The sequence below is a fragment of the Panthera onca genome, chromosome C2, assembly GCF_046562875.1.
Source record: "Panthera onca isolate mPanOnc1 chromosome C2, mPanOnc1 haplotype 2, whole genome shotgun sequence".
NCBI lineage: Eukaryota > Metazoa > Chordata > Mammalia > Carnivora > Felidae > Panthera > Panthera onca.
In genome coordinates, this window is record NC_138347.1 from 124,509,712 (window position 1) to 124,532,430 (window position 22,719).

A 22,719-nucleotide genomic window follows, 5' to 3' on the forward strand; every position below is an offset into this window, starting at 1 on the left:
CAGCTTCCACACCTCCTCTGGGATGGAGTTGGCTTGCCTATCTCTCCCCACAGGCTACCAGGCTGTCGCCCACCCCGAGGCCCCTGCCCCAACACACACAAACCTTCCCCATGAGGGGCTGCTTCCCAGTCCACTGACCAGCTTTTAAATAAGTAACCAAAATGGGGCACCTGGGTGGCTCAGTCGATTGGGCGGCCGATTTTGGCTCAGGTCATGATCTCGCGGTCCGTGGGTTGGAGCCCTGCGTCGGGCTCTGTGCTGACGGCTCAGAGCCTGGAGCCTGCCTTGGATTCTGTGTACCCCCCTCTCTCTGCCCCTCCCCCACTTGTGCTCTGTCTCTCAAAAATAAATGTTTAAAAAAAATTAAGCAAGTAACCAATCCTCTTTGCACCTCCTCCTTTCTTTGTTTAAAGCCTGTTCACATTACTAGTTGAACTGCCTGGAAACAAGGAGTAACAAAAATAGCTAACTTTAAGGAAGTTACAGATTTGTAAGAAATGGCGAGAGTCCTGGTGTGAGCTGGTCTTTGTTCACAGGACCTAGAGCTGGGCTGGACTGGGCTGGGCTGGACCTGGGCCTGGCCAAGCTTCCTCTCACCTCTTTTCTGAATTCTCCCTTCTTCAGGGCCTCAGGGAAAAGTCTTCCTGGAAGTTTGGGTGTCAGCAATTCTGCCTGTCTGGGTTGGATTCTGCACCTGCTTATCCAAGGTGCTTGCCTATCACACCTCGGTCCACCTGCCCCTGAACACTCCTTTGCAGGCTCTGGCTGACCCTCTTCCCTTCCTGGGTTCAGCTCCTGACTCCTGAGGGAGAAAGTCCCTCTCCTCCTAGGTCTTAGAAGAGTCCTCCCCAGGGCTCTGGGCCCTTTTGTCCTGACTAGCTTTCACCACTCCTCGTTTCTCTGACTTGGATACCTGGAAGTCCTACCGTAACGTGCATTTGCTTTGTAGACCACTCTACTCCAGTTTAGAAGATGAATACATTTATGGTTTGTAAGATAAAAACAAAACCTTTTATAAATTTGTTCAGGAAAGATAATGAGTACAACATGTGTGTGTTAAACATGGAAAGGATGGAAGGACTAAGAGACACCTAATATTTTTGAGGTACTAAGTAGTATGTGAGACACTGGAACTCTAAATATTCATGATATCCGGGGCGCCTGGGTGGCTCAGTCGGTTAAGCAGCCGACTTCGGCTCAGGTCATGATCTCACAGTCCATGAGTTCGAGCCCCGCATCAGGCTCTGTGCTGACAGCCCAGAGCCTGGAGCCTGCTTCAGATTCTGTGTCTCTCTCTCTCTGACCTTCCCTCGTTCCTGCTCTGTCTCTCTCTGTCTCAAAAATAAGTAAACATATAGGGGGCGCTTGGGTGGCTCAGTCGGTTAAGTGGCCGACTTCAGCTCAGGTCATGATCTCGCGCTCCGTGAGGGCTGTGAGTTCGAGCCCCGTGTCGGGCTCTGTGCTGACAGCTCAGAGCCTGGAGCCTGTTTCAGATTCTGTGTCTCCCTCTCTCTCTGCTTCTCCCCTGTTCATGCTCTGTCTCTGTCTCAAAAATAAATAAATGTTAAAAAAAATTTTTTTTTAAAGTAAGTAAACATAAAATAAGTAAATATTCATGATATCCTAAATATGCATAAGACACTGAATATTCATGTGTGAAGTCTTAAAGCAGAAGATGATAACCTGGGATGCCCAGGTGGCTCAGTTGGTTAAACATCTGACTCTTGATTTTCTCACTGTTTGTGAGATCAATCCCCAAGTAGGGCTCTGCGCTGACAGTGTGGAGCCTGCTCAGATTCTCTCTCTCTGCCCCTCCCCTGCTTGCAAGCATGCTCTCTCTGTCTCTCAAAATAAATAAATAAACAGAAAGAAAGAAAGAAAGAAAGAAAGAAAGAAAGAAAGAAAAAGAAAGAAAGAGAGAAAGAAAAGAATATATCAACCAGTCTGGCCCCATCCTCTGACCAGAATAGACAAATAAAACCCATAGCTGTTTGGGGTGCTTGGCTGGCTCAGTTGGTAGAGCATGAGACTCCTGATTTGGGGGTTGTAAGTTCGAACTCCATGTTGGGTGTAGAGTTTACTTTACAGAAAATCAAATCAAATAAAATAATAAAATAAAATGAAATAAAATAATAAAATAAAGTCTTTAAAACCCATAACTGCTCACCTGGTTAATTGATGAGCAACATTGGTGGCCAGGTGTACTGGCCTGTGCATTTCTTTGGTGTCAGTGTGTGTCACTGATCCAGGGAAACTCCCATCTGTTGAGCATACGTTTGCTCAAACCTCAACTCTGGCCCTTGTAACTGTACCATTAGCAAGGAAGGCTGATGCGGCCAAGAGACAGAACATACAAACATTGTAATCCATGCCAGGATTCAGGTGGTGTCATGCTTCCACCCCATCGCATCTTATCCTAAATACACCATCCTACCCCCTTCGCCTTGCTTCTCCCTATATATTTTTCCTTAATTTAATAATGCACATGATTTGAACATTACCCTGGTTTTAAGACCTTTTCTGTTCCATGCCCTCTGACATAGCTGGCTTGAGTGCACTTGGAAGCTACTATTCCATCACTATATGACAACTACTCTCACAGCCCTTGTTTCTCCAAATCCTATCTAGCTGGCTATGACATTGAAGCTCAGCATGGGCTCCCATCTTGGATATAGTTTGCTGCCATCATTTCTCCCTTCCTCTCACCCACTGTCCTCTCAATAGCAGTCCTTCTCCTAATCCCCACCACGGTCTGGGGGGCCTAGAGGCTAATTTACCACAGATAACACAAGTCCTGTGTTAGGACAAGGCAAGGCTCAGGCCTCCCACATCTACAAGGAATACAAAGCCCATTCTCTCAACTGCAGGTGAGCCCTTTGCTATTCCTGTATGGTGGTTGTTATGGTTATTGTTGTTGTTGTTTTTCTTTTCTCAATGTTAGGACCTCCTCTGCTATCAACTCCTTGAAGTCAGAGACTATTCCTATCTTCATTGTCCTAGCTTTTACCACAGGGTCTAAGACATACCACCTGCTCTGTAACTGCTAAACTCACTGTGTATTAATTATGCATTTTATTCATTCATCTGGAAAGTTCATTTATCTAGTCCACAACCAAGTTACATTTATGTAGCTTATAACCAAGTCCTAGCAGCTCCACCAAAATTGTTCTTTAATCTGGGTGCCTGGGTGGCTCAGTTGGTTAAGTGTCTGCCTTCAGCTCAGGTCATGATCTCATAGTTTGTGAGTTTAAGTCCCGCATCAGGCTCCATGCTGACAGCTCAGAGCTTGGAGCCCATTCGGCTTCTGTGTCTCCATCTCTCTCTGCCCCTCCCTTGCTCATGTCTGTGTGTGTGTGTGTGTGTGTGTGTGTGTGTGCATGTGTGTGTGTGCGCTCTCTCTCTCTCTCTCTCTCTCTGTCAAAAATAAATAAACATTAAAAAAAATTGTTAACTGTTCTTAAATCTGCTTCTCTTCCTCTCTTTTGCCACCCCATCACATTCTGGTCTAAACTTCTTGAGCTAGGTATTTTTCTACCTAGTAATATATCATAGCTTTCCTGCTTTCTCTATAAACTCCCTTAACCTTTCTCCACACAGCTGATACAGTGATCTTAGAGAGATGAAAGGAAGAGGGAAAGAAGGAAGTAAAGAAGGAAAGTAAACAGCCAGCTTCATACCTCTGGAACCCTTGAAACGTGGCATATTCCAGGCAAATTTCCCAATCATGGAAGAAGTCTGTGGCCCCACAAATATATTTCTGTTCTTCTTGTTTGTTTGTGTTTCTTTGTTTTTAAAGTAAGCTGTACACCCATTGTGGGGCTTGAACTCAAGCAACTCCTGAGATCACAAGTCCCATGCTCTACCAACTGAGCCAGCCAGGCACCCCCCTTTCTGTTCTTTTTCAAAGAAAGAAATTAGGGGGAGAGCCTGACTAACTCATGGATGGAACATGTGACTCTTGATCTTGGGGTTGTGAGTTTGAGCCCCACAATGGGTATAGAGATTAGTTAAATAAATAAAACTTAAAAAAATAATAAACTGAAACACTTTCAGGGTGCCTGGGCGGCTCAGTCAATTGAGCATCTGATTGGGGCTCTGGTCATTATCTCACAATTTGTGAGTTCGAGCCCTGCATGGGGCTCACTGTTGTCAGCTCAGAGCCCTCTTTGGATCCTCTGTCTCCCTCTCTCTCTGCCCGCCCCCACCCCCCACTCATGCTCTTTCTCTGTCTCAAAAATAAATAAACATTAAAAAATAATAATAAAATAAAGTGAGGTGCTTTCAAAAAAATAAGAATCTTAGGGGCGCCTGGGTGGCTCAGTCGGTTGAGCGGCGGACTTCGGCTCAGGTCATGATCTCACGGTCCATGAGTTCGAGCCCCACGTTGGGCTCTGTGCTGACAGCTCAGAGCCTGGAGCCTGTTTCAGATTCTGTGTCTCCCTCTCTCTCTGGCCCTCCCCCGTTCATGCTCTGTCTCTCTCTGTCTCAAAAATAAATAAAATGTTAAAAAAAAAAAAATTAAAAAAAATAATAAGAATCTTAAAATAAATAAATCAAGGAAATTAATTGGCTTTCTACCCTTCCTTTCACAGTTACTGTTAGTTGAAAATAACAGAGATCCAACTAAAACCTGCGCTAGGGAAACGTGGAGTCATTAGGTCAAACAGTTGTGAAGTGTTGCTGATCTTCTGGCTTTAGGCCCATCTAGACCTAGAGTTTCAAATGATGTTTTCTCCTTCTCTTAGCTCTCTTTTACTCTGTATTTCAGTTTCATTTTCTAACCTCTTCTCTTCACATAATGGAAGACAGCTCTAGCTTCCCTTGATCTTCTGTCTGTAGTCCCAGGAGAAAAGAGACCCCTGCTGTTTACGGATAATGATAAAGATGACTTCAGTTGGCTGAGTTGAAGTCACCTGTTCCTCCCTGAACCAATCATATTTATTATGTGGTTAGGTCCCCTACTTACTCCTGGGGGTAGGGACAGAGCTCTCCCATAAGGAGTCTTACCAAGCCCCTGTGGCATCAGGGATTGGGGCTTCCAAAGGAAAAATGGGGCCAGAAACAACAGAGGTCAAGGCACTTTTTTATAGAGTAGGAGTGGGAAGAGATTTTACATGTGTCCAACTTCTGGTCTCTCTTTATTGATGGTGGGTTGGTGGGTACTTTTTCCCTTCCTCAATAAGCTGTAAGCTCCACCAGGGCAAGGATCTCTACAGCTTCCGCTCTCAGTTTTGGTCATCCTTGCTCTTCTAGCACATGGTAGACATTCACTTCTTCATTTATTCAGGGGGGGAAAAAGGTGCTAAAGACACAGGTAAAAAAGATATGTGTCCTTGTACTCAAGGAGTAACAACTTATACATCTGCATTGGGCCGGTGTTTTTCAAATCAGAAGACTCATCGGGTGGTAAAGTGAACTTGGTGGATTGCAACTGCAATTTAAAAAAAAATTTTGTTTCATTTTATTTATTTGAGAGGGAGAGAGGGAGAGAGAGAACAAGTCGGGGGAAGGGCAGGGGGAAAAAGAGAGAATCCCAAGCAGGCTCCATGCTCAGCACAGAGCCTGACACAGGGCTTGATCCCACGACCCTGGGATCATGACCTGAGCTGAAACCAAGAGTCAGACGCTTAACTGACTGAGCCACCCAGGTACCCCACAATGACAATTTTTAAAACGTGAAATAGAGGGGCACCTGAGTGGCTCAGTTGGTTGAGCAACTGACCTTAGCACAGGTCATGATCTCATGGTTTGTGAGTTCGAGCCCTGCATTGGTCTCTCTACTATCAACGCAGAGCCTGCTTCAGATCCTCTGTAACCACGCCCCTCGCTGCCCCTCCCCTGTTCATGCTGTCTCTCTCAAAAATAAATAGTAATACAGTTTAAAAAATCAGCTTGTTCTAGGGGCGCCTGGGTGGCTCAGTCGGTTAAGCGGCCGACTTCGGCTCAGGTCATGATCTCGCGGTCCGTGAGTTCGAGCCCCGCATCGGGCTCTGTGCTGACAGCTCAGAGCCTGGAGCCTGTTTCAGATTCTGTGTCTCCCTCTCTCTCTGACCCTCCCCTGTTCATGTTCTGTCTCTCTCTGTCTCAAAAATAAATAAACGTTAAAAAAAAATTTTTTTTTAAATAAAAAATCAGCTTGTTCTGTTTAAGAAAAACACCCCATGAAATAGAATAGAATAGAAAATACAAATGGAGTAGACAACATCAGAGTGCATCACACACAATAGGGATATTTTTCTATTACATTTTTATTTCATTATAAACATCATAAATACACACACACACACACACACACACACACACACACACAATGTACTGAGTTGCAGTGTGAAGTGCATTTCTTACTGGGAGCTGGTCAAAAGTTTCAAAAAGTCTCCCTTAAGGGCTGCCTGTACTGAAGTGTGATAAGATAGTATCCCTCCAGTTGAGAGCAACCCAGAGCTCCAGATATTAAGTCATGTCACTGGAAAATAACACCTGGGAAGCTCATTCAAAGAACCAGAGTGGAAGTGGAGACACAATTTCAGGATGCTGTTGCAGGGTGAACTCTGGATTTCTGTGCTTTGTTTGGCTTGTGCTACATCCTCAAGGCCATTTTATCATATGTACATTCAGGTGTGTGCTTTCTTTGTCTTTCTCTCTCTCTTTTTCCCCTGCATAACAAATGACTTAACAGTTTTCAAAGTTGAATACAAAATTAAAGAATTTTTTTCTGTTAGGTATGGTGGGTACCATTATGTACCATATGAAGGTACCCTAAATTGCATATTCCTAGAAAAAAACACTGAATTAACTCTTTTTCCTGGAGGACCAGAACTCAGGGAGGCTGGAGGACGGCAGTTAGTATGGCATGGAAGGACCAGGGGCTATTGCCCTGAACAAAATCTCTACTTCAGCAATTGCTGGCTCTGTGGATTCAGAAGAAACCTAATCTCCATTTGCTGAACATGGTCTCAGCAAGGTCTTGTCCTTGGTGAACATGGTCCTCAGCAAGGTCATCTACGGGAGGTATAAAAATAAACACTGTATCTTTGGAGAAAACCACAAGCCCAAAATGGGGTCACTTGGGCCACCCAAGTTACCAAACCCAAGCTAACATGATTGCAGTTGCAACCTCCCCGCAAAATGCATATCTTCACCTGTCAGTTAGCAATTTCCTCATAAGCACCAATGAGATAATCTGTCACCTGGGCCCTCTCCATTCCCCAAAGGAAGATGAGGTAATCTGTATAATAAGACCTTACCCTTGCACACATGGGAAGGTGATTTTGCCTGAAACAATCCTTTTTTTTTTTTTAGGTTTATTTATTTATTTTGAGATTGAGCACAAGCAGGGGAGAAGCAGAGAGGAGGAGACAGAGAATCCCAAGCACGTTCCATGCTGTCAGTGCAGAGCCTCACACGGGGCTCAAACTCATGACCTGAGACGAAATCAAGAGCCACCCAGATGGCCCAACAATCCTATCTTTTTATAACTTTCTTTCCCTATTCTGCTTTTGATGAAAACCTTCCATTTTGTACAAATCCTCAGAGTTCCCCTCCACTTGCTAGATAGGATACTGCCCAACTCATGATTTTTTTTTTAATGTTTATTCATTATTGAGAAACAGAGACAGCATGAGCATGGGAGGGGCAGAGAGAGGAGGAAACAGAATCTGAAGCAGGCCCCAGGCTCCAAGCTGTCAGCACAGACCACCACACGGGGCTTGAACTCACAAACGCAAGATCATGACCTGAGCTGAAATGAAATCAGACACTTAACGGACTGAGCCACCCAGGTGCCCCATGAACTATTTTTATTTAAAAAAAAAATTTTTTTTAAGGTTTATTTATTTTTGAGACAGAGAGAGACAGAGCATGAATGGGGGAGGGTCAGAGAGAGAGGGAGACACAGAATCTGAAACAGGCTCCAGGCTCTGAGCTGTCAGCACAGAGCCCGACGTGGGGCTCAAACTCACGGACCGCGAGATCATGACCTGAGCCGAAGTCGGCCGCTTAACCGACTGAGCCACCCAGGTGCCCCCCATGAACTATTTTTCTTTTTTTTTTTTTTTTTTTAAATTTTTTTTTCAACGTTTTTAATTTATTTTTGGGACAGAGAGAGACAGAGCATGAACGGGGGAGGAGCAGAGAGAGAGGGAGACACAGAATCGGAAACAGGCTCCAGGCTCCGAGCCATCAGCCCAGAGCCTGACGCGGGGCTCGAACTCACGGACCGCGAGATCGTGACCTGGCTGAAGTCGGACGCTTAACCGACTGCGCCACCCAGGCGCCCCATCCCATGAACTATTTTTAAAAGCCTGGCTGGCTCAGAAGGTAGAGCATGCAACTTTCAATCTCAGGGCTGTAAGTTCAAGCCCCATGTTGGGTGTGGAAATTACATAAAAGCAAAATCTTTAAAAATAAATAAATAAAAATTAAAAAGCCAATTCGTTCATTAAAATTTACTCATTTGGCTTTTTGGTATTTAACAATAGCCTGTCTCTAAGAGTTTAGCATCCAGTGGAGTTATAAGTACATAAATAAATAGTCAAAATATAACCCCTAGATGTTAATGTAGTTTATCTGTAATAATTTTATTTATTTATTCATTCATTCATGTATTCATTTATTTTTACAGTTTCTTTTTTTTAAGTTTATTTATTCATTTAGAGACAGAGAGATAGCATGAGCAGGGGAGGGGCAGAGAGAGAAGGAAAGAGAGGATCCAAGCAGGCTCTGAGCTGTCAGCACAAGGCCTGATGCAGGGCTCAATCCCATGATGCGTAACATCACGACCTGAGCTGGGAACAAGAGTTGGACACTTAACCAACTGAGGCACCCAGGTGCCCCAATAAATTCATTTATGTTTTTCAGTCATTCAATACTTCCAAAAATATGCTTTCAAGTTATCTAGGTGGCAGACTCTGCTGGAGATGAAAAGACCAAGAAGACATTATCCTCGCCTTGAAGGAGTTCAATCCCACAGTGCTCAGTGCCAAGGTGTACACAATATTCCATAAGAGTTAGGCCCAGTTATTAAGGAGTCAGGCATATCTGAATCCAATATTAGGTACATTGCTTCCCAGGTCTTGTTAAACCTTTCTGAGCCTCAGTTATCTGAAATAACATATGCATCTGGAAAATGCATACAGTCATAGATCTACATCATTGGCTATTAGGAAGATTAAATGAACAAATTCAGAACTTTAGTCGGCACTAATAGTAGAGAAGCACTTGATAAATGTATTCTATTCAACTTTATAAAACCAAACAAACAAAAAAACCACTCTTCTTCAGTGTTTACAACTTTGTATAGAAAATCAGATGCTGCAAATCAGATGTAGTTTTGAAAAACTAAACACTGAAATTCATAAATGAGTGAATAAATGTAAATGCAGATGAGATGTAGATAATAGTTGTAGATACAAAAGATTCTTTGTGTTTAAATTCTGAATTATTGGGGCTTCCCGGTGGCTCAGTTGGTTAAGCACCAACTTCAGCTCAGTTCTTGGGTTCGAGCCCCGCATTAGGCTGTGTGTTGACAGCTCAGAGCCTGGAGCCTGCTTCGGATTCTGTCTCCCTCTCTCTCTGCCCCTCCCCCCTTGCTCTCTGTCTCTGTCTCTGTCTCTCTGTCTCTCTCTCTCAAAAATAAATAATTTTTAAAAATTTAAAAATAAATTCTGAACTATTTTAGTGGGTTTTTTCCCCCTTTAGGTTATGTGTTTCTCAAATGTGGGTCTACATCAGTAGGCTAGGCTGGGTTTGCTGCAATTATAAAGAGCTCCTAAACCTCATTGGTTTAACATGGCAAAGGTTTATTTCTAGTTCACACACAGACTGCATCAGCTCCTGTTGGCTCTCAGGGTAGCTGTCCTTCATGTGTTGGCTCTGAGATCCTGCTCCTTTCTTGTGGTACCTTCATATTAGCTAGTGAGAAAGAGAGAAAAACTCCCACCATTTCTTGAATGCTTCCACAGAGAGGGTGAGGTAACAGATAACATTTCTTCTCACATTTCACTGGCCAAAGGAAGGCTCATGGCTTTACTCAACTTCAAGAGTTCCACATGACTTCAGAGGACCAGGGAAGTACAATCCTCCCAAGTGCTCTGGAGGGTAAGAGAAGCAGAAATATTATCTAGTGTGGTAATGTCCACCTAGGGCATCCCATGCTTTCTACACCCCACCTGGTCTTTTTTTGGTTTTTAAATGACCATGTTCCCTCCTGCCATAAGACCCCTAACTTGGCTATTTTCTGGACCACTTTTTGCTCCCATTCTTTGCCTGGTCTACCCTTCCTTTAGACCGAGGCAACTTTTCCCTTCTTTAGGGAAACTTTTGCTTTCCTCTCCCATTATTATTTACTTTCACAGCATCAGGCACCCCCACATTATGGCACTTGGTTGTAATTTGCAGTTAATCATGTGATGACTTCATTAATGACTGTTTCTTCCTCTGCAACATATGCTGTAGGCATCATGTTGTTTTGCTCAGCCCTGTATCTCCACAACTTATTCCAGTGTCTGGGACTGTTGCTGAGTGAATGAAGAAGTGAATATTCTCAAGGGTCTGGGAACATTTTTTACCCTCCAAAATGTCTGTGTATCATGGATTTGAAAAACACAGCCTTGTATGAAATTCTCTTGGCAGCTGTTAAGGCGATACTTGACAAATACTTGCTGATTTCATCCTGAAAGTTGAGTCTGGATGGAACATCCCTAAACCCTCTGAGTGTGTAAGTCTTGATCTTGTAAGAAAAACAGTATTTATCTGCCCTTTGACCAATGTGAGGGTGAGAACTAGGGAAGTCATTTCACATTTCACTCTGGTCCCCACCCTTTCAGATTGAGCAATCCAGATTTTTGTTTTCAAGACCCATCCTACACCTGCAAGCTTCCCCATTCATTTGCATAGGTATTTCAAGACTGCTCTAGACCTGTGAGCTCGGCCTGACTTCAGTATCAAAAGCTGGTGTAAAAAACCAAACTACCTACATTTGGAAAAAAAGACTTGTTTAAGAAGCAGCAGAAATTAAAGTAAATCAACTCTTCATTTTATTGTTTGCTTAAGGAAAAAAGTTGTGATGGAGCCCATTTTTTTAGCCAAAATAATGCCCTTTGAAGTTAGGGCTTTGTTTTGTAAATACTATTGTGAGCTGCCTGAGGAGCTGAAAATAAGCTCCTCAATAAAAATTCAGTAATGAATGAATCAGGGTGAAACTGCAAATAGGCCACTGGCATTGGAGCTTGAGAAATTTCTGCCTCTGATGCCTTCCTAAGAGGCCAGAAAATTCTTGATCCGATGTGTTCAGGTAGCAGATTATTTTTGATGTTAATTTAATTACATTACATTATCTTCCTTATTTATAAACACAGGTTAAATTGGGGTGCCTGGGGGGCTCAGTCGGTTAAGCGCCCAACTTCGGCTCAGGTCATGATCTCACGGTTCGTGGGTTCGAGCCCCGCATCTGTGCTAACAGCTCAGAGCCTGGAGCCTATTTCAGATTCTGTGTCTCCATCTCTCTCTGCTCCTTCCCCACTCTCGCTCTGTCTCAAAAATAAATAAACATTAAAAAAAAAAAAAAAAAAAACCAGGTTAAATTGGAGTCCCGGGTAGCTTGTCTGAAACAACAAACAGGGCAGCGCCTTTGTTGATAAATAGTTTTCATTCCAGAAGGCAGAGTCACACCCAACCCCCCTGGGAACCGGGGCGACAATCTTTGATCTGGCTAACTCTGCATACCAGCCCTAACTCGTTTTAAAAGTGCCTGATTTATTGTTTTTCAACATTCAACTTCTATTTCTTCAGTGTATGACACCATTCAAGAGTTGCAAGTTAATAGGATTGAAGACTAATTGCACTTAAAATACTGTGTGACCAGACTCCCTCATTTTGCAAAGGTGGTCTCTGAACTCATTTCCTGTCCTTCTAGCGCCCTCAATGCCAAGCTGACTCCCTCACTAGGCTCCACCCCTTCCTCTCTTGCTTTTTTCCTCTCCTTTCTCAGGGATAGTTGTATCTGTCACTAAATTACCCCCCTTTTATACATTTTCTTTATATATATATCTTATGTATTAAATATATATTGTATATATAACTGTTCCTTATGATAATATTTCCTTATGAACTATATATATGTATGTATATATATACATACATATATATATGTGATCATGACACCTGAACATGCTAAGAATTTCAACTAGCATAAAGGAGAATAACCATCAAAATTAAGCCTCTAGCTATCTTTCCTCCAGGCTACCCCTGTTAGTTTATGTCCTTCTGATGATAATCTAAGCATAACCAAACACTACCATATTTTACTGTTCTGTTTCTTACATATCTCATTGAATACTGTTTTGGAGATTGGCTCAGATCAGTTCATATAGAAATGCCTCATTCTTTTAAAAGTTGTATAATATCACATAATTCAGCTATAATCTCTGCATGTGTGCATGTCTAAGTGTTTTATTACATTTTCCTTTAAAGCCTTATGTATCTCTTACTTTGCGTTCCAGGAAAATGTAGTGTCTGGTGCCCCTTGAGTAACCTCTGCACCTCATCTGCCTCTCCCTTTCTATCCTCTTCCTCCCATGGTTGGTAGTCCTGGTCTGTGTACAGTTTCAACCTTTTTGTGCTGGTCTTGGAAGGCAGTTGAAGAAGACAAGAGGAGAGAGAGAGGCAGCATTCCCACAGCTGAAGGCAGGACAGGATGTTTGAGGCTTTGTTGGTTCTCTGATAAGTGAGACCAGCATCCAGGCCTCCTCCTTTAGAATTTAGGAATGATAACCACTTGCTCTATGACTTTGTACAAGTTTTATCGCCTGTAAGGGCTTTAATTTATCTCTGGGTAAGATGAGTAGGTTGTATAATGTGATTTCTAAGTCTCCAGGCTCCAAGTCTAAAATTTTAAGAAAATACTTTCTAATAATCCGCTGGTATGAGTGTTAAGAGTATATCCCCTTTTGAGGCAGCTAGATGGTTCAGTTGGTTAAGCATCCAGCTTCAGGTCATGACCTCACAGTTCATGAGTTGGAGCCCCACATTGGGCTCTCTGCTGTCAGCATGGAGCCTGCTTCAAATCCTCTCCCCCTCTTTCTCTGCCCCTCCCCTGCTAATTCTCTCTCTCAAAATCAAAAAATAAACTTAAGAAAAAAGAGTATATCCCCTTTTCATTTATTTTGGGAGAGAGAGGGGGGCAGAAAGAGAGAGAGAGAGAGAGAGAGAGAGAATCCCAAGCAGGCTCTGCAGTCAGCACAGAGCTCAATGCAGGGCTCAAATTCATCAATGGTGAGATCATGATCTGAGCAGAAATAAACAGTTGGATGCTCAACTGACTGAGTCACTCAGGCACCCCTAGATATTTATAATTTTGAAGGATATTGACCAATTACCATCTTAAGGGATATACTCTTTTAAAAAAAAATTTTTTTTTTTAAGGGATATACTCTTGGGCCGTTTGGGTGGCTTAGTCAGTTAAGCAACTGACTCTTGGTTTCATCTCAGATCATGATCTCACAGTTTGTGGGACTGAGCCCACATCGGGCTCTGCACTGACAGACAGCATGGAGCCTGCCTGGGATTCTCTGCCTCTCTCTCTCTCTCTCTCAAATAAATAAACAAACATTAAAAAAATTTACAGATATCTATGCCTGTTGATCTAGTAATTTTATTTTTAGGCACTTATTCTGCAGTTACACTTGCATATGCACAAAGTAATATAAATTCAAAGTTGTTCATTGTAGCATTGTTTGTATAGGAAAAGATTGGAAACAGTCTATCCGTTAACAAGTGACTGGATGATTATAGTATATCCTTACAATGGACCACTATATAGTAAAAAAAAAAAAAAAAAAAAGAATGCAGATACAATGAAATACTATTTAGCAATGAGAATGAACAAAGTACTGTTACATTCAGTAGAGTATAAATATCAAAACAATGTAGGGGAAAGGTAGAGCAAAAGAAGCTAAACATAAAAAAAGCACACCAGGGGGTGTGTGTCCTGGCTGGCTCAGTTGGTGAAGCATGACACTCTTGATCTTGGGTTTGCAAGTTAGAGCCCCATATCAGGTACAGAGAATACTTAAAAAATAAAAAAGTCCTGAGGTGCCTGGGTGGCTCAGTCAGTTAAGCATCCAACTCTCGATTTTGGCTCAGGTCATGATCTCATGGTTTATGAGTTTGAGCCCACGTTGAGCTCTCTGCTGTCAGCACAGAGCCCCCTTTGGATCTTCTGTCCCCCTCTCTCTTTGCCTCTCCCCAGCTTGCGTGCACATGTTCTCTCTCAAAAATAAATTTAAAAAATTACAATAAATAAATAAATAAATAACATTAAAAAAAAAACTTTAAGAAAGCAGATTAAAATACACATCCATCAGCAAAAAGAAAGGAAAAAAGAAAGAAAAGAAAGAAAGAAAGAAAGAAAGAAAGAAAGAAAGAAAGAAAGAAAGAAAGAGGCGCCTGGGTGGCTCAGTCGGTTGAGCAGCCGACTTCTGCTCGGGTCATGATCTCGCGGTCTGTGAGTTCGAGCCCCGTGTCGGTCTCTATGCGGACAGCTCAGAGCCTGGAGCCTGTTTCGGATTCTGTGTCTCCCTCTCTCTGACCCTCCCCCGTCTATGTTCTGTCTCTCTCTGTCTCAAAAATAAATAAACGTTAAAAAAAAAAATTAAAAAAAAAAGAAAGAAAGAAAGAAAGAAAGAAAGAAAGAAAGAAAGAAGCAGGCTCTGCACTGTGATTGCAGAGTCCAATTTGGGGCTCGAACTCAGGAGCCATGACATGGTGACCTGAGCTGAAGTCTGACATTTAACTGACTCAGCCACCCAGGCACCCCTAATGAATCAATCTATTTAATTAAACGTTCAAAACCAATAACACCACCAACAGTGAAAGTTCAAAAACAGAAAGAGGAAATGTCCAGCATTAGAAGCTGGGATAATAGTTGTCTCTGGGGACAGGGCAGTGAGTGGAAGGGGTTCAGAGAAGTGGGTTTTAAGATATTCTTCATGGGGTGCCTGGATGACTCTGTGGATAGAGCATATAACTCTTGATCTTGGGGTTATAAGTCTGATCCCCTCCCAAAGTGGGTGTAGAGATTACTTCAAAAAATTAAAAAAAAAAAAAAAAAAAAAAAAAAAAGATGTTCCTCATGTTCTCTTTATTGATTTGGGAACTAGTTACACAGGTGTGTTCAGTTTGTGAAAATTTATGATGTATGTGTAGTACAATTCTACACATCCACAAAAGTTTAAAAAGAATACAGTTACTGTATATGCTCTGATATAAGACAACCTGATATATATTACATGAAAAAAGCAAGTATGAATCAAATACTTCCATTTGTGTAAAAAAAAAATAAATAAAAGTAGGGAAATAGGGGTGCCTGGGTGGCTCAGTCAGTTAAGTGTCTGACTCTTTTTTTTAAGATTATCTCTTTCTTTTCTTTTTTTTATTAATAATTTATCTTTTAATTTACATCCAAGTTAGTTAGCATATGGTGCAACAATGATTTCTGGAGTAGATTTCTTAATGCCCTTTGCCCATTTAGCCCATCCCCCCTCCCACAACTCCTCCAGTAACCCTCTGTTTGTTCTCCATATTTAAGAGTCTCTTATGTTTTGTCCCCCTCCTTGTGTTTATATTATTTTTGCTTCCCTTATATTATGTTCATCTGTTTTGTATCTTTTTTTTTTTTTAACATTTATTTATTATTGAGAAACAGAGAGACACAGAGGGTGAGCAGGGGAGGGGTAGAGAGAGGAGGAGACACAGAATCTGAAGCAGGCTCCAGGCTCTGAGCTGTCAGCACAGAGCCAACGCAGGACTCGAGCTCACAAACTGTGAGATCATAGCCTGAGCCGAAGTCAATCGCCCAACCAACTAAACCACCCAGGAGCCCCTGTTTTGTCTCTTAAAGTCTTCATATGAGTGAAGTCATATGATATTTGTCTTTCTCTGACTAATTTTGCTTAGCATAATCCCCTCCAGTTCCATCCACGTACTTGCAAATGGCAAGATTTCATTCTTTTTGATTGCCGAGCAGTATTCCATCTTGTATATATACCACATCTTCTTTATCCATTCATCCATCGATGGACATTTGGGCTCTTTCCATACTTTGGCTATTGTTGATAGTGCTGCTATAAACATTGGGGTGCATGTGCCCTTTCGAAACAGCATACCTGTACCCCTTGGATAAATACCTAGTAGTGCAATTGCTGGGTCTTAGGGTAGTTTTATTTTTAATTTTTTGAGAAACCTCCATGCTGTTTTCCAGAGTGGCTGCACCAGTTTGGATTCCCACCAGCAGTGCAAAAGAGATCCTCTTTCTCTGCATCCTCACCAACATCTGTTGTTGCCTGAGCTGTTAATGTTAGCCATTCTGAGTGTCTGACTCTTGGTTTTGGCCCAGGTCATAATTGCAGTTCATGTGTTCTAGCCCCACAGTCCGGGCTCCATGCTGACAGTGCAGAGCTTGTTTGGGATTCTCTCTCTCCCTCTCTCTCTGCCCCTCCCCTGCTCTTTCTCTCTCAATAAATAAACTTAAAAAAAGTAGGGAACCATATCTGTACTTGCTTATATGTGCATACAATACCTCTGAAGGATGCTCAAGAAACTGACAACATTGGTTTTGTGAAGAGAGTTTCATAGCTGAGAGAATTTTACTGCCGTTAGGTTGTACATTTTGAATTTCAAATCATGTGAATATATTACTTATACAATGAAAAGAAAACACTCACATTCTAAAACACTCATAAAAAAGTTCTGTGATCTTAGGAAATACTCAGAAGTACTTGGAAAGAAAGAAAATAGGGGGAATAAAACCACCAAAAGATATGTTGAAGGTATAACACAGAAATCAGTGATGGGAACGTGGGGGACATGGAGAACACTTGAGTCTTCTAAAATTGGACAGGGGTGCTAGGGTGGCTCAGTTGGTTAAGCACCTAATCTTGGCTCAGGTCATGATCTTGCGGTTTGTGGGTTCCAGCCCCAAGTCCTGCTCTGTGCTGACAGCTCAGAGCCTGGAGCCTGCTTCAGATTCTGTGTCTGCCTCTCTCTCTGCTCCTCCTCCACTCCTGCTCTGTGTTTGTCTCTCAAAAACGAATAAAAATGTTTAAAAAATTAAAAAAAATAATAAAATTGGACAGATAGAACCTTCTCTTTATGTTCACAACTTTACTTATTTATTTTTAGAGTTTATTTACCTGTTTTGGGCCGTCTGGGTGGCTCAGTTGGTTAAGCATCCCACTTCAGCTCAGGTCATGATCTCACAGTTCGTGGGTTCAAGCCCTGCATCAGGCTCTGTGCTGACAGCTCAGAGCCTGGAGCCTGCTTCACATTCTGTGTCTCCCTCTCTCTCTGCCCCTCCCCTTCTTGTTCTCTGTCTCTCTCTTAAAAAAGTAAACAAACATTAAAAAAATTTATGAAAATGTAAAAAAAAAAATTAAAAAAAATAAAAGGGGGGCCATCTGGGTGGCTCAGTCGGTTGAGCATCTGACTTCAACTCAGGTCATGATCTCACAGTCTGTGGGTTCAAGCCCTGCATCAGGCTCTGTGCTGACAGCCCACAGCCTGGAGCCTGCTGATCCTGTGTCTCCTTCTCTCTCTGCCTCTCCCCCATTCTCACTTTGTCTCACTCTGTCTCTCAAAAATAAATAAATGTAAAAAAAAAATTAAAAAAAATTTATGAAAAGTTTACTTATCTTTTTTAGTAATTCTACACTCAGTGTGGGGCTTGAACTCACACCCAAGATCAAGAGTCGCATGCTCTTCTGACTGAAACAGCAAGGCACGCCTGTGTTTACAACTTTAACTACAATTTAAGAACTAGTCACAAATTGTTTTTTCTTTTAAAACTGTGTTTACTAGAAGTGCCTGGCTGGTTCAATTAGTAGAGCATGTGACTCTTGACCTTGGGGTCATGAGTTCATGTCCCACGTTTGGCATAGAGCTTACTTAAAAAAATAAAGTAAAACTATTTATTGGATTAAAAGAATAAGTTAATGCATACACTGGTTATAACAAGTAAGACAATTTGGGACACCTGGGTGGCTCAGTTGGTTGAGCAACTGATTCTTGGTTTTGGCTCAGGTCATGATCTTGAAGTTCATGAATTCCAGCCCTGCGTGGGGCTCTGTATTGACAGTGCAGAGCCTGCTTGGGATTGTCTCTTTCTCCCTGTTTCTCTGCCCTCCCCTGCTTGTGCATGCACTCTCTCTCTCTCTCTCAAAATAACTAAATCAAGTTAAAAAAAAAATGAGTAAGATAATTCAAAGATCTACACATATTAAAAAAGATAACTCCCTCCCACCCAAGTCTTCCTCTTTCAGCCCTCTGAGGCATCCAATGTGATCAGCCTACTGTAATTCCTTCCACCCCTTTCTCTATATTCATATAAACATATATAAATGGTCAAAAATAAACTAAAAGGATCATACCACTCTTTATCACTCTATAATTTGCATTTTTGACTTTAACAATATATCTGGACATCCCTCTGGGTCAATACAAATAGTTCTAACTCATTTTCATCATTGAATGATATTCCATAGTATGGAGGCAGGACAACTGATTCATAGATCCCATTATCTATGGACGATCAGCTTGTTCCCAGTTTGTTTGTGTTTGTTTCACACCACAAACAATATGATAAGCATCTGTCTTAGGTTCCTGTGGTTACTTTAACAAATTATCACAAACTGGAGGACTTAAAACAGAAAGTTATTCTCTCATAATTCCTAAGTCTACAAGGCTGAAATAAAGGAATTGGCAGGGTTGTTTCCTTCTGGACACTCTGAAGGAGAATTTGTTCTATGCCCCTCTTCCAGCTTCTGGTAGCTGCCAGTGATCCTTGGCATTCTTTGGCTTGTAGATGCATCATTCCCATCTCTGCCTCATTTTTTTTTTCTCCCTGCCTCATCGTTCACATCACCTTTGTCTCTGTGTCTCTGTATCTCAAATCTCCTTCGGCCTTTCCCTTACAAGGACACTTGTCATTGGATATAGGGCCCATCCTAATTCTAACATGATCTCATTTCAAGATCCTTAACTTAATTACATGTGTAAAGATCCTTTTTTCCAAATAAGGCTATGTTCACAGGTTTTGGGTGGATATATCTGTAGAAGGGTCAACATTCAACCCATTGCAGCATTCTTGTGTATATCCTTATGGATATTTTCTTTAGCTTTTCCATAGGGCAGAGTTAATGTATTTTTTGGTCAATTGGCAAGTGTGTGTATTTTAAAGGTTAATAAATATTCCCAGGTTACTTCTAGAAAGTTTGCAGCTGTTATACTTCTATCAGAGGTGTACCAGGGCTCCTTTCCCCAGGTATCATTGATTGCTTTTGTTAATGTTTGCCAGTCTAATGAGGGAAAATTGATTATTGCTTTAATGTTTTTCCATAACTATTAGTGAAATAAGCATCTTTTTAATGGACCACTCGGATTTTCTCTTCCATTAATTGCCTGCTTGTATACCTTGCCTATATTTTTATAACATTGATCCAGCTGGCTTTAAAAAAAAATCCATTTATAGGGGCATGTGGCTGGCTCATTTGGTAGAGTATGTGACTGCTGCTTTCTGGGTTGTGAGTTCAAGCCCCATCTTGGGCAGGAGAGCTTACTTAAAAAAAATCCATTTTTAGAAACTCTTATGTTTCTGATACATAGAGATATGTATGTTAGAGATACAATGTGTTTCCCATTTTTTTAAAAGTTATTTTTTTAAGTTTATTTATTTTGAAAGCAAGGGCAGGGGGTGGGGTGCAGAGTGAGAGAGAAGGAGAGAGAGAATCCCAAACAGGCTCTGTACTGTCAGCAAAGAGCTGGATGCAGGGCTCAACATAACAAACTGTGAGATCATGACCTGAGCTGAAACCAAGAGATAGACATTTAACCAACTGAGCCATCAAGGTGCCCCTGTCTGCCATACATTTTGTTGTTTTATTCCATTTTTCTTTAATTTGTCTTGTCATTGTGATGTCATGCAAAACTTTTTTATGTAGACAATTTTTTTCTTTAATGATTTTGGGCTTCCTGTCTGGCTTAAAATTTCCCCCTCACGAAATAAATGTCATATCACTATTCTTTAAAAAATTCCCTCTAAGTGTTTGTTTCACATATATATATACATATATATGTAAAATATTTATTTAAGTAATCTCTACCCCCAAAGTGGGGCTCTAACTCATGACCCCCAGATCAAGAGTTGCATGCTCTTCCAGCTGAACCAGCCAGGCGCCCCTGTTTTGTATATTTTTATATCTTTAATTCTTCTGGAATTTATTTTTGAATGTGGTATGGTTCTAGCTTTGATGTATTATAAATATTCAATTAAACTAGGATAATTTATCAAACTACTGTTTTACCACTGGCCTGTTTGCCATCTTTGCTTTATAGTAGGTTCTACTTCTAGATTCCATCCTCGGTTACTCAAATATTTGCTTGAGCTATTATAGCAGCAAAAGTTAAAATAACTCTACGATATAGTAGCTTTACAATAAGTTAAGATTTTAGCTTTTCAGTAAGTGAAATTGAAGTGTGCCTCTAAGAAAGTCTATAAAATTTCCTGGTAGAGGTCCAAAGATAACAGGAGATAAGGTACACAGCAAAGGGGGCTGTGTAAACTATAAGGCACTACATACAAATGTTAGCTGTTACTGTCGCAAAAATGAACACACAAAAAAATAATCTTGGGCTTGGAAGGCTGTACTTCTGCTTTTATGACCATTAATATAGCAGGACTTGAAGAACCAGCTGTGAAGCAGCCAATCTAGCAACTCCATCTCCAGAAGTGGAGTGACAGAAGAAGGGGGAAAAGCGATGGGCTGCGCCCAGTCAACGAGGAGTCAGTTCAAAGTTCCAGAACGGAATTCGGGAGAGGGACTGGGAAGCGAAGGCCAACAAGGAAATCTAGAACAGAGGGTGTCTCGGGAGGGGGCTACGAAAGCCGGGGCAGGTGGCGGTTCTCTGCTGAAGGCGGCCTGTTGGAGATCCCCAATCCCACTGTCTTCCAGAAGCCACAAAGAGGAGCCGAAACGGCGAGCAGTAGCGTCCCAGGAGGGCAGGGAGCCCGAGAGAACTAGGCGGCAGCACCGCCTCTCCCTCTGCCCTGCCGGGCCAGTCCCGCAGGTCTGGCGGCGGCCGCTGCGGGGCCGGGGATTGGTCCGAGCAGCGCGCGGGGCGGGGCGAAGGCTGCTGGAAGGCCTGCCGGGGAGGTGGGCGCGCGCGCGGGCACGGCGGCGGCGCGCGCGTGCTCCGTCGGTCGGTGCGGCGGCGGCGGCGGCGGCAGAGCGGGCCATGGCTGTGGGTGGCGGGCCAGTGTAACGCCGCGCGGGGCAGGCGGGAGGCGACCGGGAGAGGCAGGGATGGGGGTGCCTCAGCGGGACTGTCGCGGTGGCCTGGGCTGCTGACCGCGTAACCGGAGCTAGGAGTCTGCGGCGGCGGAACACCGGGCAGGTGAGAGCGGCGGCGCGGGACCCGGATGCGGCGCAGCCGAGTGGCGGCGCGGTCGCGGCGGCGGGTGAGGTGCCCCCGCGCGGGCGGGCGGCGCGCTCTAGCCCGCCACAGCCTGCGGCGCCGGCGAGTTGTGTACCCGCGGCGCGCTTCCTGCCGTCGCGGAGGACACCCGCCCGCCGGCCTGCGGGGGCGCTTCGCTCCACTGCGGCCCTCCCGGGGCTCTCTTAGGTGAGCGGCGCTTCCTGGCCACCGGGCGGCCGAGACGCGACCGGTAGCCCCGGCCGCTGGTGCTTTTGGTGGCGTTCCTGAAGGGCCCTTTCTGGAGAGGCGGCGCCCTCGCCCTGTCTCTCCTCCGCCTTTGCGGACGTCCCCGCGGCTTCTCCACCCTCAGGTGCCTTTTTGTGTAGAAGTGCATTTTAGGGGCGGGGATCCTGGGCTGTTGGGGTACGGTCGTGTTTTCAAATTCCACCGCCTCCACTGACCAGCCCTGGGACCTTGGGCCCAAGTGTCCCGATTTGTTAATGGGAATAATAATACGTACTTCACAGGGTTGTTTTGAGGATAGGACTGGATGATGTGCATGACCGATCAGCCAGCGCTCGGTAAGTGGTAAGCTATTAGGAGCAACCCTGGTGCAGCATCTTTTCTCGTTAGCCATTGCTGATTCCAGGCTGCGGGTGTACGTTTGGGGGCACATTTATTTACAGACTGCTCTGGTGTTGCAGTAACCTCCACTGAAATTGCCTAATATTGGTGACTTTTCTCTTACAGTGGCCAAAATAGAATCCTCTATTTCCCATACTAGAATCTTGTAGTCTCTTTCTTGCTAAGGCTTACTTGGGCTACCTGTCTCAGGTGCTGAGTGACAATTGTTGAAATAAGACCGAAAGAATTTTAGGATTCGCTTAGGATAGAAAATGGTGGGACACAAACTGGAAGTGCTTTGCAGTTTAAATAATCTTAAGTCACACTTAACTGTCACTTGTTACAGAGTATAAACACACGAGGAATATGGAAACAGACTCATTTTTCTGCGTTGCTACATCCGAAGGGAGTGACAAGTGCTTTTGTAAACATCATTGTGGGTAGTGTTAGTGTCTGGTGAAGTCATCATAATTAAATTAGATGAGTACTTACTTTGAAGCACTGAGTGAATGTTTGGAAATGTGATTCCTAATAAAATCATCTCCGAGTCAGTATTCTCAGCAGTTCATTAATCATTTGGGGATTTTTATGCAACGCTGTAAGGTTTTTATGGTAAAAGCAGAACTGTTTAAG

At 43.0% G+C, this 22,719-nt stretch overlaps 1 protein-coding gene across 4 annotated transcripts in view; it reads left to right on the forward strand.

Moving 5' to 3' along the window:
• The first annotated feature begins 21,278 nt into the window (after nt 1-21,278).
• Nucleotides 21,279-22,719, forward strand: part of PIK3CB (phosphatidylinositol-4,5-bisphosphate 3-kinase catalytic subunit beta) — a 189,108-nt gene continuing 187,667 nt past the window's right edge. Inside the window, exon 1 of one of the 4 annotated variants that reach the window (XM_078432300.2) lies at nt 21,279-21,441. The gene's annotated coding sequence lies outside the window, so the exon portion shown is untranslated. The other 3 variants (XM_078432302.2, XM_078432307.2, XM_078432306.2) reach the window with 3 other exon arrangements.